General features: G+C 38.8%; 1 protein-coding gene across 4 annotated transcripts in view; it reads right to left on the bottom strand.

Annotated features, from left to right (window-relative positions):
- The window catches only part of daam1b (dishevelled associated activator of morphogenesis 1b), a 73605-nt gene that overhangs the window by 46256 nt on the left and 12216 nt on the right, over positions 1-15133 (bottom strand). For 2 of the 4 annotated variants that reach the window (XM_079888371.1, XM_079888373.1), the window contains exon 1: positions 4864-5180. The exons of the other annotated variants lie outside the window; for them this stretch is intronic. The gene's annotated coding sequence lies outside the window, so the exon portion shown is untranslated. Of the gene's footprint in view, positions 1-4863; positions 5181-15133 lie in introns of those variants that run through there. 4 annotated transcript variants of the gene reach the window in all.

Below are 15133 nucleotides of genomic sequence, written 5' to 3'. Positions count from 1 at the left end.
CTTTTCATTTATTATCTCACCTCCTACTCAGCAAAAACTAAGTGTACTTTATCAGATAACTTAGCTGGAGTGATGCCCAGATTAGCTAGGGAAGACTTTATATCATACACAAAGGATGCCGTAGAGGACGCGTCTGCCACAATTTACAGTTCTTATAAAATAAGAATAATTTTTAAAAAATAAAAGAGTAAATATTAACTACACACTGCAACAACTGCCGCAGTGGCAGTTAAAGCACAATACGCACTTGCAATTCCAGTCCAATTTACAGATGTGAATTATTGTAGGCAATGTTTACATTCAGTTACCTGGATGCTGAACATCACTGTATCCAACGTATAGTCAACAAGATCATTTCTGGGGTGCAGATATCACTGTGTCCTGGCCTGGGACAGTTCTGGGAGTGACTAGCAAATCAGATTTTCTCTCAGAATGCTGACACCAGGGCATCCAGGGTTATAGCAGATTTTTACTATGTACTGGCCATGTGTTAATCTGTTTTATGGCTGTAAGAATGCCAATTCACTTGTCTGAAGCATTTAGTTATTATTAATGCAATTCTACAACTAAAGAGTATTCACACTGATTAAATCGCAAAGGTCACAGGATCGCTATACTGTTGGTTGCTAGCAGGAGTTGCTACTCAAGTTCTGATTTCATTGCCACCGATAGTCGCTGCATTCATTGGTCATTTGCATAAAGTTATCCTCCACTCAACTTAGATGCATTGTCAATGATTGATGTCGCTAATGTCACTACAAATCACCCACTGTCATTGAAAAAGAATAGCTTCCACTCAGTTTGTTGCTGCAAATCGATGCAAGTGTGAACAGCCATTAAGTAATGGCCACTATGCCTTGATATTATTGAGCAGCAAATTGAGCAGTGATGCCTCGTTGATAAAAGCTTTTGTGGTCAATAATTACTGTATAAAACTCTCAATTAAAAGAAAAGAGGTCAAACCAAGCCTAGAAATCGAGAAATAATGGACATGTCCCAAATTACAATGTGAGTTCTTGCCATCCTCCAAGTCTACACTGTGATGAATGGGATTGCTGGGTAATATTCCGCTGTGAAGTCCACAAAAGTTAGCAAAAGGGTCACAATGGAGCACTTTTCTGAAAGATAAAATGACAAATGGAACAGACTACGGTCTTGTGTATTTCACGAATGAGCAAAAGTGAAGGTCACAAAGCCAGTCCACATCAAGTGTGTCATTTGGGATGTGGAAAACGTTTCTCAGTCCAACACACATCTCACACACCGATAACTTCGTAATGCTGATAAAATAGCTTCTTAAATCAACATTGTGGAGAGGAGCACTGGGGACTGACATTGAGTGCTTCCCCAGCATGAGGACACTCAGACCTGAGAGTGAGATATAGACTGAAGCTTTCTAAAGAGGTGTTGAGTAACTACGTTTGTGAGAAAAGCCCTTTATTAATCATGAGGGTGGTGGTAGCTATCAGGCTAACCGCTATGTCTCCCCCTCATGTTTTAATAAACACGGTATCTGGATGGAAGAGCGGAGAGAGCTTCATGGCGTTGGCCAGGCAGGGATTCCTTCGAATTGAACCCAAACCTGGGGTTCAGATTCCACACTCCCTCCTGTCAGGGGTAATTTAGAAGGAAAAACAGGAGGAGAAGATGAAGAGGTTGAATAGCTGCTCCCCCTTGCAGACAGCCTGTCAAACATGTTCTACAGACAATGAGACCACCATCCCCCCTCTCGACACTTGCACAAACGGCATACACAAGAACGCACACACACACACACAACAGTCAAAAGCATGAGCATTCCTCTCCACACGACACTCCCATCTGAGAGACCAGGCTAAACTGGGTTTAACAGAATGGTGATCATTCTATCAGGGGTGCTCTATCTATACCCTGGCCACCAATCCTAAACCATGTAAAACCAGTTAAATTCAATGTACTGGCATCTAGGTCATATTAATTTACATATTTATTTTTCCTCGGGATGCACAATATCTGTTATTGGCCAAAATTAAAGTTTTTTATTTATTTATTGGTTTTGGATAAACTATATTGGATATAAAATGTATGCTGTAGGGCTACACGATTAATCGCAATTTACATGTAATCACATTTAAACCGATTTGGGTTATCGCGATTTTGAAATCGCAAAGGCTGTCATTCTTTTTTATGCGCAGCTTGTCATTGATGTACGGTTCTGTAAACGCTGCTCCATCTGAAAGCACTGTGAGTTTGAGTCACTTATAACATGCATTTGAAAAAGCAACACGCGTCTAACATCTTTCCAAACATGAGAAGCATTTATAAACCTCTTGTCCAACAAATGACAATATCTATTAAACTCCAAACACACTTCATAAAGACAGTTGAGCATCCTTCTGTGAGATGATGTGGCTTCTTATACAGAATAAGGCAGTTGTGTGTTTATTAGTCATGTTTAATCAAATCGTTTCAATCTTCTGTTTATTCAGCTACAGATAGTATGATGCCCGATAGGGATTTCCTGGAATGATGTGCGTTTATCGTACTTCTGCAGCGGGGCATATTTGGCGTGTCTGCGCGAGAGCGCTCTCTGGTGTTCAGATGGAGCAGCGTTTACTACCGATCAGCCATGCTGCACTGACAAGCTGCGCATAAAATAATCACAGCCTTTGCCAAATCACGTGCGGTTTCATTGCGATTAATTGTGCAGCCCTAATTTGCTGATACTCAATATTTGATGTATGCTTATTTCTCCTATCTTACCATTTATATAACTGTCATGTAAAGGCAGTTAAAGTTAATCTTAAAGGGTTAGACCAAATTAAATCTGTTCATCATATAAAGTGATTGTGTCTCTTCAGAAAATTTTGACTAAATCACTCCATTCATATGGATTCGTTTTACGATCTCTTTATTAACTTTTTGAATCGTCAAATTGGTAGTTGCATAGACTGTCAATGGAGGGACAGAAATATCTCATATTTCATTAAAATATCTTCATTTGTGTTCCGAAGTTGAACGAAAGCCTTACGGGTTTGGAACGACATGAGGGCGAGTAATTGATGATAAAATTTTCATTTTTGGGTGAACTAACCCTATAAGTTCCATACTTAAAGTTAAAACACTAATAATTTAATAACTCTGTACAAAGCAATCTTTAGCAGATCTCAAAACAAATCAATTTTTCATACTTCACAATTTAATTTCTTAGTGTTTTATTTTTAATTCACTTATTGGTTATCAGCAGTGTTGTTATTGATAAATTAATATCAGTATAGACCAGAATTTTAGATAAAATACTGTGGTACTTTTTAGCACTTTTGTTGGTAGTCAATGTAAACCACAATGAGCTCAACAACAGCAGGCAATATGTTTGCAGATTGAAGTCTGAACTTGCCTCGGCCTGGGGGCCATGAGAGTTGCGTTGGTCCTGGATAAGAGAAGGAAGGAGTTCAGCAGAGAGATACCGGTGAACTCTGAGACACTGAATGACAGGAAATGACACCTGACTCAGATGTATGGCGGCTCGCTGACTCCATTGACCACTGCGAATGTTAATTTGATCCTAGTACACTTCCCTCAAGACTAGAGACATCCTTAACGAAACACAATTTTCGCTGAAACAGATGAGTTAAGCACTGATATATGATGAGAAAAATGTTTTATGCACTTACTAGCCATCTTCTTCCATTTGCCAAAAACTAAATCACTATATGCTTTCAACATAAATACAACACAAGACAGACACAAAATATATTTATAAATTTAGTAATGACAAAGAATTATGTTACAGAGCTGACACGTGTAACAAACGTTGCGCTGAGGATGCTATCCGTCCCTCCCTTGCCCTGCTGTTGCCATGACAACCAGCACATGTATTACCGGCCGGCATTAAACCCCCTTTTTCTTGCACTAATCCAAGGACAACCACAAAAAATTATGCATTTACATTTGATGACTTCTACCAAGCAATGTTCATATGAGCCAGTGAAATAAGAATCTGTCAGCTTAATTAAACGAGATCCAGCAATCCCTAGGGTGAGCCACACCTTCTTATTAAAAACCATTTAATATTTAAACGAGCCATTAGCATATGAGACAGTTGACAGGTCAGCAGAAATCAGCCCGAATGTTCACATTAATTACGAACGACACCTCTCAGATCTCTACAGCCAAAAGATGGCAATTTATCAAAGAATAAAAAGGTGAAAGAAAGGACGAGAAAGAAAGCTTCAGAGGCTGCTGCATTGAAACCATAATCTTAGCCTCAATCTTAACCTAGATACCTCTGAGGGTGGGGTAGTGCTCCAAACAGAATTTTAAACCAAAAGATACAGTAAAAATGTACCACTTATGCTGTACTAAAGCAAAAAACCAACTGGTTCTCCTTTCAGCACAACCCTTGAGAGAGTACGCAGCCAGACACACTCAAGACAAGCAATACAGTGAGGAAATCTAAACAATTTGTGATAAGGCGACGAGAGCAGTTTGCTTTCAAGGTGATCTCTGTTCTCACCAATCTCCTTATCTCCGCTCACCAAGTCCAGTCACATTAAAATGGATGCCTACAACCCTCATTTATTATTTTTATGCATAATTTGCATGATTAAAGGACAGCCACATGCCTTGTCACATCAGCCAGAGCTCAAGGGCTGAAGCCGGTGGACAAGCTAGCATGTTATCAGCACTGCAGAGCCGTCCACGTCCACACCGCTCAGTGAGCAAACGCACACCTGCCCTTCAAGGCTTTACGAGCTATTAAAACAGCTCAGCTGCCGTCACAGCTAAAGAACAACACAGGGAAATAAAAATCACAAAAATCAAACCACAACCGTTCATTCAGAATGTCATGAGACGGAAAGACCTCTGCTTGTGTTAACTTACCCTTTATGCCTTCGCTTACGGTCCGTTTAATGTTACATCCCTCAAGAGGAAACAAGACTGGCTCCAGGAGAGCAAAGGATCTTTTCTAAAAGGCTTGAAAAGCATGTAAATTCAAGGTTGTCACTTTGGTAACCGGAGTCATTCTGAACATAAACGTGCTGTAGATCAGTCCCAGAATGCCTCCATATCAGACAGCGAGAGCGATCCTCCTCGGCTCACCGGTAAACACACATGCGGCGTCTCCCTGCTGTTCAACAGCCTATCTCATACAAATGCTCCACCACCCCCTTGTCTTTTTCTTTCTCTCTCTCTCTCTCTCTGAGAATACAGGCACAGATGTTACTATCAACAAGCCATGCCTCTTTTCAACACCCAGGCCTCTCATAGGACACAGAGTTTAGACTCCACCCACTGCTTTTCACTTCTTCCCCCCTCTTTCTATCTCTCCTTGTGTTCTGCTGCAGCACTGTTTACAGTTTGTTTAGAGAAGGGCTGTGAAATGGACAACCCAGGTGTGTGTGTGCGCCTACTTAGAGTTTTCTGTCAGGGTTAGGGATAAGTTATATATAGTACTACTGTTTATAACTACTTCTATATAAAAAAACAAAACAATAGATGTCTATCGGAATGTGCCCATTTAGATTAGCTTGTTTGTTGTGTGTGTGTGAGTGTATGTGTGTCTCAGGTAAATCCTAAGTTATGGAGACAAAATATCCCCAAAAAGATGATAATATCTGAAATCCTTGTGGGGACATTTTTTGGTCCCCATGAGAAAAAAAGCTTATAAATCATACCAAGTGATGATTTTTGAAAATGTAAAAATGCATTAAGTTTTGTGTGATGGGTAGGTTTAGGGGTAGGGTTAGCGTAAGCGGATAGAATATACAGATTGTACAGTACAAAAATCATGATATCTATGGAAAGTCCCCATAAAACATGAAAACACAACGTGTGTGTGAGAGAGAGAGTGTGTGTGTGTGTGTGTGTGTGTGTGTGTGTGTGTGTGTGTGTGTGTGTGTGTGTGTGTGTGTGTGTTTGTGTGTGTGTGTGTGTTACGTCCAAGGACGTATTCATTTATTATTATTATCATGATTATTTTCTTTTGAACTTCTTTGATTTACTTTACTTCTGAAAGGGTGGACGTGGTTGTGTTTGCTTGCGGTCTCTCTTTCTCTCTCTACTCGCTCTCAGGCCTAATCATCAGCACCTGTAACTGGTTTGTGAGTGTGCCTGAGACTAGAGTATAATAAGGCAGTCCAGTGTTTGCAGCAGTGAGACGCACTTCTCCCCTGCTCCAGATTGACCTCCGTTGTGAAATGTTTGCTTCTGACATTCAGTTGTGAGTTAGCGGTGGCTAACTGAGTTTAGCAGTGACCTGTGTTAAGTGATCTTGATCTCACTTCAACTAAAAATTAAGCAGAAGGTATTGTGTTCTTGTTACTCTGTTTAGTATACTGTAGTGAGGGAAGCTGTAGGTGGTGAGTGCCTTTTTCTTTTATTACTGTTTTTGTCCCTGTTTTTGTATAGCAAGGGAGTTGAGGGAAGTTTATGTTGTTTATTTCTTTTTAACTTTTCTTAGGTTAGTTAGGACTTTTTTGTAAATAAAATCCTTTCTTTGATATATATCATCTGGTGTTGTCTTCTCTCTGGGACAGAGGATTGAAGTGTGTTCTCGCCTTCCTCTTTTTTTTTAATGTTATGTTTTGTTTTTTTTCCTTTGTTACCTCCCCTCCCGACTCCTAGACGATTAGGGGGACGTAACAGTGTGAGAGAGAGTCTATGTGGGGGTCTGGGGGAGCGGTTTAAGAGAGAGTGAAAGAGTCAATGAATCTGTGGTTTTAGCAGGCTGAGCATCATCTTAACTCTTTTGTTCAGAGTATGTTAACAGATGTGTCCAGAGGACTCAAGCTAAAGGGGAAAAAATAGAGAACTGACGAAAACATTCTGTAGGGGAAAAGTATCAATGAATCAATCTCTTCTAGAGAAAGGGACCAAAAATAGGGAGTAGGGGAAATATCAATGTCCCCTCCCCCTAATACCACCTGCCACTGCATTAGCAAGATGCATCTTGGTTTCCTGTAGCTGTGACGTACTGGACTGGAGCAAAACTAAATAAAAACAAACTTATTTTTATATATATATTTATATATACACATATACACACACAGGTACACAAATAAAAAACATTTAGTCCTGGTCCGTTTAGCGTTCACATTGGCATTTTAACACCGAACCTAAAGGCATAGGATACGCTCACAACCTGATTGGTCGGCTTTTATTATTTATATTTCATGATGGAACTTGCCGAGCATCCAAAACAATGCTGTGTGCTGGGCTAAATGTGCTCATTGTATGTGCATAGCCTATACATGATTGTATTTCGACCAGCTGAGAACTTGTACAAAATGTGTAAAGGAGTCAACGAAGATCTGCTGTGAGACGGCACGGTTCTGATGCCTGTACCGAAATGTGATGGGCAACATCGCTACTATGATGAGAAAAAACAGGTATACTTGAGCGTTCTCTCCTTTTTAGGGTCGCATCTTGTGACATCATGTCCCGATTTTGGTTCATTAACATGTCTTTGGTCCGTGTTGCGTTCATATTTCATTCGAACTGCACCAGAGTTCTTTTGGAAGCGGACTGAGATCCATTTCTTCAGCAGTCTTGGTCCACTTGTTTGGTGCACACCAGGGTTCAGATGGCAGCGTGTACACTTATTCAAATTAACTGCACTAACAGAGCAATCGCTCTGAATTTCAAGTTCTCCGTCAAACCAAATTTTTCTCCCCCTTGCATTTGAATTTTTGTGAACTTCATCATGTCTAGCATCCATTATTGACCGGACTTGTCCTACTTTGCAGCTTAATGCCAAACGCTTCAACAATTTTCTTCTTCAATAAGCAGAAAATTGGATTAATAGCTTAAATAGCAAATTGGGGAAAGTCTGATGGTAGGGGGTGTAATATCTTTTGTTGGTGTTTGGCAGAGAAGACCATGTGGCAGCTGCAAACATACTAAACGTGGAGAGCAGGGAACAAAACACTGAAGCCACCCTCCCATGGAGCTTGTGGAAAGCTTGTCTGGGAGTACCCACAACCTCTGCTGACCCTCGATAATCAACTGACGACAGCCTGTAAAACAGTGGAGCGAGTGTGGTAGCTGTCAATCAACTAATAATTAAGATCGTGTGCTCTACCCGTCTGTGCTGGTACTGTTTTTACGGCAGTTAAGCATGACATGTTCAGGAGTATCTAAGCTAGAAATTCATAACTTGCAGACATACATGGCTTTGGAAGTGTAGACAGCCTGCTTTATATGATTGTATTTGGTCCCTTCGGCAAAGCTTTTACTCTAATGTTTATTTCCACTTCATAAGGCTTGGTTAATAACTGACAATGTGTAAGGAATATGCTAATAGCTAGACTCAGTTCACCTGTTTAATCAACTACACGGTAACATGACAGGCATCTGCTTCGCTCGCAAAAGTACTGCCGGCAGCTGCAATAACAGACGAACCCCATTCCCATCGGAATAGCCATGAGAGAGACTGGAAGAAAGCTTGACCAGGAGAGGATGGGCTATCGGGCTGGTAGCTTTTGAGCCAGGGTGTAGATCTTTTAATGTGGAAGTGATGTATGAATGGACATATGAACTGAACAAAACACAGGGCTTAAATACAGATGACAACTAATCAATGAAATGAATGACAGGTGCAATAACTCAAACAATCAATGAAAAACCATGGAAACAGAACTAAAACACGTGACAAACCCACCCGAAACAGAATACAATATTGGCCAATACAGATATCTAGGGATGCACCATTATTACAAATTCTGCTTAGTACAAATAAGCCATTATTGTGTGTAAATAAAAATAAAAATAAAACAAATACTAAAACCAAAAATGAATAATTTTACAGTAAATGCCACAACTGAATTTAGGCAACACAACATTATACTGTACCAGTGTTGTTATTGTTAAATAAAACAAATTATATAAAAAAAAATTCATTGAAATAAAGCTTAAATAAAATTAAATGCATATATATATAAAAAACATTTTAGATGAAAATCTAAAAAATAATAATAATATTGTCTTAGCAACTAACTTAAGTTTAATTTGAAGTACTAAAATTACTAACTAAAATAAGTTTAATTTTAATAAGTGAAATAAAATAAATTAAAACCATTTAGAAACATTTCGAAATTAGAAAAACAATTTAGAAAAACAAAACTAATAAAATGTATTAAAAAAAAATTACTAAGAAGTAACTAAAATTGAAAACCTGAAATTATAAAATAAAAGCTAATTTAAAATGAATAAAAATGTAATATTAATATACAGTACATAATACTAAAATAAAAATGGATATTAATGTTACGATTTGTAAAATATTCCATTTAACCTTTTGCTTCGTTTTTTTTTTTTTACTTTTTATAACAAATAAAAGTTATTAATTTTTTCAATAAATATGATCACAAAAAAATATCTAATATTGTCCATTAACCAATGTGGTTACATTGTGCATCCCAAGAATAGTGGAAAATTATTTTATAGATGAAAACTGTAAGGTCTAAATCAAGCCACTGAAATAAGCAGGAAGCTGCCCATTTTAAGCTACTTTAGAATATTATCTGTTATTGTGGCTATGAAAAGGATTTGTTTTTGGAAATCTGCTTAAATCAGCCAACCAAGAGAAGGGCAACTTGCACTTGATGCTTGTGCATGCCTCCAAGCTCCATCCGATATGATGATGAGGCTCTCATTGCAGAACCACTTCACAATACATTTTATGTGACCGACATGGTTGACTACACTGTTATCAACGATGACAAAACACATAATCATGATAACCTCAAACAGCTGGATTGCTGTCTTGTTCAGATGAAGTCATTGTACCTCATGAAAATTCAGCATGTGATTCAGGACAACGCTTTAATTCAAAATATCTAGGAGAAATAGCCATGGTTCTTTTGGAATTCAGGTTTAAAGAGCTGTGGCCAATTTAATTATCGTACATGTTGTGTAGTGGAACACCTCCAGAAAATTTTTACAATATACTTTCGACAGGTAGAAAAACTACAAATAGTAACATGCACCACAGTCTATTTAGTGTAGTGAAAAGGATAATTTAGCTCAGTTCCTATGATGCACAATTCGCTGCCAAAATCTGTGGCATGTTTTGCCAAATTTGCTGCCGAACAGTCTCGGAGACTTGCCGTCAAAGCCGTAACGAGATCTCAATCTCCTCTCTCAGAGATAGACATCTCCTGAACACCCCGCACGCCTGCAGCACAATGCCATGTCTGGGCCGCAGCTGTGCAGACACAGAGGGGTCGTTCGGTTTCACTTTTATGGAGTTGTTTCCGCCTGTAAGTGAGCTGAATAAAAGTTATCTGATGGAGCTGTGCACAAACCACTTTTTTTACCCTGTCTGGTAATCCCTTGTGACCTCTGGGAGTAATATACTTCATAAGGTGGTAAAACCATTTAATTGTGGTTGCATGTGGCAGATAAAGGCCTATTCACTATTCACAGACACAGCTATGTTTTCACAAATGGATAACGAAAGGCTATCATACCAGTTATTTTAGCACCATTAAAGGGATATTTCACTGCTGGAAAGATGAATGTGTATTTTAATTGGGTCATTTATGTAGTAGAAATGTGAAATTATTTTAGAAGTTGGTGCCTTCTAGACTGAGAAAAGCCAGAAAATGTATTTTTGGCTCATGTGGATGAAAGACAACAACTCCCAGAATGCACTTGCTTCGCTGCCCTAGGAGGCCACTCCCAAGCCACGCCTACCGGTTACAGAGGACAGTATCGGAAGAAATGATACAACTAGGCTACTAGTTGACTCGAAACTGAAAAGATGCCGTTTTATCGTGAGATCCCACCCCCTATGGGCGGGTTGAAAACATGCGGAACTAGCTCCTACTACTGGCTGTAGTATGGCCAAAAAATCCTCCGATGACGCAAAATGACGATTTTTGCATCATCTGAGGTTTTTTTCCAGGCATACAATACAGAAATCTCTCATCACAGGGGGACATAAGGGAGGGAAGCACGGTCATTCGAAAATACTACCGGGTTTCTACTGATACAAAGCTTTATGCTAATCGGTGAAATATCCCTTTAAGATACTATTCGTTTTCATTAATATTTCAAATTAGTTTTTATTTTTATTTTTATTTCAGTAATTTTTTTGCATGTTTTTTGTCGTTTTTCATTCATTTTTTTAAAATGTGTATAGTTTTTATTCAGTTTTAGTTATTTTATCACGTCAACAAATGTTTCCTTGGCAACTAGTTGAAATAAGTTTAATTTAATTTCAGTTTGTATTTTGCAGCGAAGACTGCCTACATCTATGCACATCTATGCTTGCTTAAAAAATGTATTACTGAAGATATCGCAGGTGACAGGAAGTGAAGCTATCATTGGATTCGGACGTGCCTTGATGCCTTCCTACATTGGAATGGAGCCTCCGAAGGCAGCATTTTTAAAGGTCCCATTCCATGGATTATTTTTATTATTTAATAATGTTTCCAGGGGTGCCCTTATGATGTTAGTATGTTTTTTAGATCAAACATTTTTATAATTTAGAAATAAAAGGCATATTTCCTAGCCTGATTTCATCCCCTGGTTTGAACACCCTGTTTGAAGGGGCGTGTCTGCTGTGAGACTTCAGTGTAAACGCCCTCTGCTGTGATTGGCTGACATGCTTGCATATGAAATATCTGGCATTACATGTGGAACTATCTGGAAAACTTTTACTATTACAGCTATTATAAGTTTTTACTATTGCAGCTATCTGGATTAACGAATCGTGAGAAGTTTTTTAAGTATTTAGATCTATTCCCATCACATAAAAGGTTGCAGTTATGAGCATTGAGCAGATGACAGTCTGTTGATCGCGTGAAAGATCTTATCATTGCAACGCAGTTTCTGCACTCTCACTAATGATTTCACCAATGCAAACATGAGGTATATAAATACAGTAAGAGATTCGTTGTGCAGTGTAACAGCGTCATTGATTTCATAACGAGTTTTGGCAAGAGTCCAGATAAACTCGCGCTGTGTCACCGACAGCAGCTTGGGCGATTGGAAAGGGATTGTTCTTTGATCGCTTTCTGTATATTAATCACAGTTTAAGTAAGATTATTTTCATCCTACTAAGAGAAACGATGTGAAGAGTGATCGCTACTTCCATAGTAAATCACTACTTACCGCTTGAATATAGTTGAAATTGTCCCCTTCGTCAGTATGAAACGCTGAGAGAAGCCTGCTTGATATTGTCCCAGGTTAGAAAAACAGTCCGTGGTGAAATGGACAGAGCAAACTAACAACTTCGAATTAAACTTTTGCGGTATCCGATTATAGATAAACATCAACCACGTCTGTTGACATTTCGCCATCAATACGCCTGTATTCCTGTGGGCGGAGGTTACGGTTCTAGTGACATCATTAATGAAGGAAGTAGAGGGGTGTAGTCCAATCCAGCCGTTTTTTGTAGTCAACTTCTGTTAAATAAAATATCTCGCTTGGCATTGAACTTTGAGCTTTATAATTTTACAGATATTATTTATACTCTAACAACAACATTACACACTAACTAAAGTTTGAAACATGGGATCACATAGAACGGGACCTTTAAGCTTTCGGACACAGCCTCTACTACCACCAATAAAAATCAAAAACTGTTCTAAAATAACGAGCTCCAAGAACAGAATGTTTTTTTTGTACTGTGAATGTTTAACATGTGGCTTTTTTTTTTTTTTACATTTTATGCCGCAAATCTCATTCTGTATACATTTTAGTATATCTAAACTCTAAGAAAAACTGTGCATGCATGCTGCTGTTTCAGCCCACCAATTACACTCACACACGACAACCACATCTTCTAGAGGCATGGCGAATTTAAAATGTGCTATTCCGACAGACACCGCAGATCCACTTCTCCCTGCCTTGAGAGACCCCTTCATATCACAAATTAAATGTTTGGAGAAAGGCTCTACCCACCCTCAACAAGCTTCTAATTACTTGAGGCATCATCAGATCAGCCTCTCATGGACTGTTCTCGATCTCAGTCCTGTAATCTTCTGTCCTCCAGTCCTACTACAAGAACTCAGAAAAAAGCATCACTCTCACTCACCAGAACAAAGGGAATAGTTTTAAAATTGAGCTACCACACAAATTTTAGTCAGAATACGCAAAAACAAGTTAGCATTTTAGCACTTTCGGGTTCCATCATTCTAAAGTTGATTGGTTTTTTAAATGGGGTTTTTGGTTAAATGTCTGAAATAAGGTCTGTGGTGAACACAAGCTCAAGAAATGTTCATGTTATATTCACTGACATAAAATACATCATTAATAGTCCTTGTGATTTTTTTGTGTACATGATTTTATTATTTTTTTCTTTAACGTGAGACTCAGTTCTTAGGGACATTAAACGTCATGACTCTGAACAGATAAAGTCATCTAGTTTGCTTTTACAGCACGTTGTATTTACGCTCTTGCAAAATATTCAAAATATCCAACTTGTAGACTTTAAATAAAACCTGACAGTTGTTGGAAGCTTAGTGATGGTGACATTGAAGTCATGCGACCGTGGTGTGGTTCATTTATAGTATCTAACTTTAGATTTTTACTTCTGTCAATTTAATCTTAGGCTTCAAAGATCATAAAAGTTGTGTTCATTAGTGAAGTAAATTATGGATAAATTCATATCATAATGAATAAAACATGTAAGAGTCATAAACTGTTGTTGCTCTCAGAGCTTATTCTCTGCAATTATACAAAAGCCATTGGAAAAAAACTTTTTTTGAGGGAACACTGTGATGCTAACTTTCAGACTGGCCTACAAAAATACGTCATCCTTGCAGGACTCTATAGTCAAATTCAAGATGGCAAGATAATTGCTTTTTTTTATTAATTACTGAGAAGTATCAATTAAATTAGTTTGTGTAACTTAAATTGTTTGTTTCACCCAATATTTGTGTGCTATTTTTTTGTTGCTTAGCAATATGCTAACCTTAAACTATTGCCAACTTTAAAATAACGAAATGGGCCAGTTTTGCCGCAACAAAACTCAGAACATATGCGAGTACGTACAGTTAGAAAAACTGGCCTATGCACGTGCAGATTACAAAATTCCCATCACGCACAGTATGCACACACTAGCAACCATACACGTAAAAACCAAAGCATAATTCGGGTTCAAGCACTTCACTAAGCCCCGGTCTGCTAGGTTTACAAGGGACAGGCATTTTCCAATGTGCATTCCAAGCCAATGACGTTGACCCAAGCTTGTTTCTGCTATCTGGAAAGCGCTTGGCATTATCATCATTACTCTAAATCGCCTATGGGTACTGTTTAAAAAAAAACAAAAAAAACAGACCAGAATCAGTTTAGGTCTAAGTTAAGAACAGTGCTTTAAAAGGGTTAATGATAAACTATCAAAAGAACTTATACTCAAATGGTGCCAAATTCTGGAACTTTGAACTCCTCGCTGCACTGCTCTGCAGCTGTTGTGAAAGCTGGAATCATGCTTACGCCAGATTACTGGAATCTGAAGGTTAACAACTCTGGTTTAACTTGTTGATCCCAGATGTGTGCTGTTCTTTTTGACGGTGAAACCTTACCGCAGCAATCTCACGCGCCCCTGGTGTTCTCGTGCTGGGAACGGCCTGCTAAAGGCTCAGTCATGCTACGTTATCCTCAGATAGGACTGAGAGCCAATAAAAGGCTGTGCTGATGAGGGGATCAGAGGTTTCTTATTCTGGCATCCATGTGAAACATCAGCATCAGCATTCCCAACACTGTCCTGCATTTTTCATAAAGCCTGAAACATCCCAGGATTGTGGTAGGCTTGGACGGGTGACGACAAACGGTGATGGGAAGTCTATTAGCACTCGCATGTCCAATCTCAAACCAGACCCGCATGCTTCTGATTGTGTGTTGTTAAGAGCGCTGAGAGACATAGTGTGGCAAAAAAAGAATCATGTGACTGTTGGGAGAAAGAAAACTAACCCAGACATATTGGCCACCGCTGACTCACAAAGTGCTGCCTAATCCGGTTATCCTCTTACGCGTTTAAAACCTGCTCAGCTGCACATGGTTAACTCAAAACATGGAGAAAAAACACCTCTGAATACACACAAATCAATAGGTAAATGCAGCAATAACAATTTGTAATGATATATTAACAGGTGTGGTGATAAACCCAGGTGAGACGAGTGAACAACGCAGATGCTCCTCCACC

This window comes from Squalius cephalus, assembly GCF_949319135.1.
Source record: "Squalius cephalus genome assembly, chromosome: 12".
NCBI classification, from domain to species: domain Eukaryota; kingdom Metazoa; phylum Chordata; class Actinopteri; order Cypriniformes; family Leuciscidae; genus Squalius; species Squalius cephalus.
This window is presented reverse-complemented; position numbering and strand designations above follow the sequence as displayed.